The sequence below is a fragment of the Arvicanthis niloticus genome, chromosome 8, assembly GCF_011762505.2.
Source record: "Arvicanthis niloticus isolate mArvNil1 chromosome 8, mArvNil1.pat.X, whole genome shotgun sequence".
NCBI lineage: Eukaryota > Metazoa > Chordata > Mammalia > Rodentia > Muridae > Arvicanthis > Arvicanthis niloticus.
Genome location: NC_047665.1, coordinates 87243858 through 87248413, shown reverse-complemented (window position 1 = coordinate 87248413; position 4556 = coordinate 87243858). Strand labels below are relative to the sequence as shown.

General features: G+C 46.6%; 1 long non-coding RNA gene across 1 annotated transcript; it reads left to right on the top strand.

Moving 5' to 3' along the window:
- Positions 1–273: 273 nt before the first annotated feature.
- LOC143443407 (uncharacterized) lies at positions 274–3867 on the top strand. The gene is made up of 2 exons (XR_013112367.1): positions 274–3004; positions 3757–3867. It is a non-coding gene; the product is annotated as an uncharacterized LOC143443407 (long non-coding RNA).
- The last annotated feature ends 689 nt before the right edge of the window (positions 3868–4556 follow it).

Sequence of the window (4556 nt, the reverse complement as noted above, 5' to 3'; positions counted from 1 at the left end):
GTTCTTTATTCCCCCGGATACAGGATAGCGTAGGGAGCCGTGGCGAGCGGTGACAACATTCTCCATTACAAGATGGCGCTGGCATCCGGTGCTCCCACAAGTAAACAACTAAACTGCGCAGGTGCAAGAGGCGAAAGTGTGCCAAGTCACTGCCCATCCCGGGGCATAATATGGGGTGACGAATGAACAGCCAATCAGAAGTGAACACACCACTCTAGGGTGCATATAAGCAGTGCCTTTTCCGGGCTTGGGATCTTCTGCTTCAGCTGATACAAGAGTAAAGCCTCGTTGTAGTAACTACATGAACACTGCCTCCCATGTCTTTCTTGCAGGCGAGGGGACTCGGAAGGGGCACGGAACATCTGGTGCCGAAAACCCGGGAACTTCAAGGCACTGCAGAGACCCCCCCCCCCCGAGACTTGGGGCGGGTTAAAAGACTACAGGATCGAGGTACGTCTCTGAGAGGTATGTTTGGGGTGGAAGCCTTGGTTGTGAGCAGATTTTCACCCATTGCCACCGCTGCACTAGTTGGCCTCTTGCTTGTGTTGTTTTCACTTTTAGCTTATTTGTGTTGTGAAGATCCATCTTGCAGCACAGCTATTAATGCAAGTCAAGAGGTTTTAGAAGAGGTCCACTCCAGTGTATCAGAAACAGAGAGTGTTAGCCGGCATCAGGCCAAGGAGCCTGGGAAAAAGATAAGGCCAAGGAGCCTGGGAAAGGGAAGCAGGCAAGAAGGCCTGGACAAAAGAAGCAGACCCAGGAGTCTGGTAAAAAGGGAGAGTACTCAAAAGAAACTGAGGCCACTGCAGGGCCTATTAAGAATAAGGACCCTTCACCTGCTGGTGAAGAGAGAGTGGAGGTCAAAAGGACCCCCCCCTTTACCCCATTAAGGAGCTTGCTGCCATAGACCTTAGCAGCTCCGAAGAAGATCTAACCCAAGGAGAGGAAGAAAGCCTAGAGGAAGAGGCAGCCGCCTATGAACAAAACAGATATGGACCAAAAAATAACCGTCCTGAGATAAAACTAAGAAAGACCTTGAGTCCCTCAGCCCCGCCCTTGCCTCCGGCCTATGCCCGGGCAGCGTCTCTAATTCATTTCTCAGCCCAGGAGATCGGAGACAGCTACAGCTGGCATTTCTGGTCTTTGAAGGGGCAGAGGGAGCCCGTGTTCATGCCCCAGTAGAGTATAGGCAGGTCAAAGAATTAGCTGAGGCAGTACGTGCATATGGAATTGGGGCTAATCTTACCGTATCCCAAGTGGAGAGATTAGGTGCAGCTGCTATGATGCCAGGAGACTGGCAGGACACAGTGAAGGCGGTACTTACCAATATGGGCCAATATTTGGAATGGAAAGCGCTCTGGCATGAGCAGTTACAAGCACAAGCCAGAGCTAATGCAAGCATTGAGGGTCAACAATTATGGACTTTTGACATGCTGGCTGGAGTTGGCGTACACGCGAACGACCAGACCACTCATCCCTGGCAGGTCTACACACAGATAGCATCAGCTGCAATAAAGGCATGGAAGTCTCTCCCTAAGAAGGAAGGCAGTAACCTTTATTTGTCCAAGATAATTCAGACATCTAATGAGTCTTTTTCTGATTTTGGGCCCGAATGACCGAGGCAGCGGGTAGGATTTTTGGTGACCCGGAACAGGTGATGCCATTGATAGAACAAATGGTCTTTGAAAATGCTACAGCAGAATGCTGCACAGTCATTGCCCCTCATAGGATCAGAGGGTTACAAGACTGGTTGAGAGCCTGTTGCGGCCTGGGGGGCCCCCTTACTAATGCCGGACTTGCAGCAGCAAACTTAGAAATGGCTGCAGTCCTCCTTAAAACAGGAGTGGGTACCTATGTGGTTAATGATAAGGTTATATCCAAACAATACCATGAAACCTCACCTCAAATTGTGGAATGCCTAGTGGTGTCAGAGGTTCTGGAAATCTTTCCAGGTCCCTTAAATATTGTTTCAGATTCCTTCTATGTGGTTAATGCAGTGAAAGCATTAGAAGTTGCTGGGTTAATTAAGACATCTAGCAGACTTGTAGAAGTTTTTCAAAAGATTCAGCTTACCCTGGCTAAGCAAAGATTCCCTGTCTTTATAACTCATATTAGGGCTCACTCAGGCTTACCGGGACCTATGTCCCGTGGAAATGACCTGGCAGATCGAGCCACAAAGTTGATTGCAATTGCCCTTTCGCCAAAATTGGATTTGGCTAAAACCTTTCATAAAAGGTTTCATGTGACAGCTGAGATGCTACGATGTCGATTTAACATCACTAGAAAGGAGGCTAGAGATATCGTGACTCAATGCCAAAACTGCTGTCAATTCCTACCTGTTCCCCATACCGGAATTAACCCTCGGGGAATTAGGCCATTACAGATCTGGCAAATGGATGTTACCCACATCCCATCCTTTGGCAAATTACAATATTTGCATGTCTCCATTGATACCTGTTCTGGAGTTATGTTTGCCTCTCCATTGACCGGAGAAAAGGCGGCCCATGTTATTCAACATTGTCTCGAGGCTTGGAGTGCCTGGGGAAAGCCTAAAATCCTTAAAACTGACAATGGACCAGCCTACACTTCTCAAAAGTTTGGACAATTTTGTCGCCAAATGGAGGTGACACACCTGACAGGTCTTCCTTACAACCCTCAGGGACAGGGCATCATTGAACGTGCTCATCGTACCCTTAAAACTTATTTGATAAAACAAAAAGGAGAAGTTGAGGAAGCTCTGCCCACGGTGCCACGGGTTATTGTCTCTTTGGCACTTTTTACTGTTAATTTTTTGAATTTGGACAGTCAGGGCAACACAGCTGATCACCATTGCCTGGAACCAACTAGACCAAAAGAAATGATAAAATGGAAAGATGTTTTGACTGGTCAATGGAAAGGCCCGGATCCTATTTTAATAAGATCCAGGGGAGCGGTTTGTGTTTTTCCACAGGAAGAAGACAACCCGTTTTGGTTGCCGGAATGCCTGACACGACGCCTTACAGTTGTGGGTGATGATTCCTCAGCGGGTTCCCCTATGAATGCTTTTGATCGCTACATGGATTCTCCAAGCTTGGGTTCCTAGTATATATAGTGAATTTAGATGGGCTATCCTATCTGCTTTTCCAAAACCTATGCCCTTGCCTTCTTAAAAGGCGCCGCTTCTGCTAAACAGAATTTCTCCTGTACCCTTAACTGTAATGCCTCACTCCAGTTTGTGTGTATCCTCCATTTCTTTTCATCTTATCCAACCACTCCTTTAATACTTGTACCAATGTAACTTGCTTTATGTCCCAGTGCTGGTCTGCTCTTGTCTATAAGCAGGCCCTAATAGCCAGAATACCACAATGAATCCCTATCCCCGTTCAGACGTCTGGGACCTTGACTTTATTTCGACAGAAGAGAGATTTTGATATAACAGCAGCCATTGTCACAGCTATTATGCTCGGAGCAGACGGTGCTACCATTGGAGCTATTGCCATGTTTCACCAAGTACAAACCACTGAATTTGTCAATATTTGGCAGAAAGAGTTAGCCAGGCAATGGCTACCCATTCTTCCTCCACAGCAGAATTGAAAGGAGGTATTATGATACTCAATCAGAGATTAGATTTGGTTGAGGAAAGACTGGATATCTTATTTCAGTTGACATAAATTGGCTGTGAAAGGAAATTCAGAGCTTTGTGTATTGCCAACATTCAATACTAAAACTTTACAAAAGCAGCCAATCTCTCACGTAAATTGTCCTTATATCTTTCAGGAAATTGGTCTGAAATTTTTGGTAATCTTCTTGAACAACTTCGCAGAGAAATTATTCTTGTCAACTCCACCTGCCTGGATCCCTCCATCATTAAAGGACTTTCTTCTTGAATTTCTTCTGCCTTTTCTTTCTTTAAGGAAAGGGTGGGGATAGGCCTGTTTGGTGCAGCCCTATGTTGTGGATTAGTGTTCATGTTATGGTTGGTCTGCAAGCTTGGAGCCCAACAAAAACGTGACAAGGTCGCTATCGCCCAAGCACTCATAGCCTTGGAACAAGGATCTTCCCCTGAAATTTGGCTATCTATGCTAAGAAAGTAACTGATGACTGAGACCCTCAGTCGATGCACCCCAAGTGTTCATCCCATTGCACTGGGTCGATGAGAAGTCTAAGTCTAGCCAGCCCTTACCTGAATAACTGTGGTACCTGAATATTTAGAGGTGTTTGCGAGTGGGTACTCGACAGGGAATGTTCCACGAGTGTGGATAGATTTCCCGAAAGTATGCCTGATTGCACAAAGGTTTGATGCCAAGAAACCTCCTCCCCTGGTGGCGCCCCAGGGTGGAGGCTCCCTTTCCCCGACAAAAGGCATCGAGATGGGTATGGGAAGTATTACTCATTGCACGACGACAAGAGAAGAAACCCATTACAATATCTCATTTTGCACAGGGGATAAGGCCTCTGCTTTCCCTCACTGAGTTGGTGCCATGCTTGATAGGCAAAAGGCTGTTCCATCTTAATAAAATAGAAAGGGGGAGATGTAGGGAGCCGCGGCGAGCAGTGACAACATTCACCATTACAAG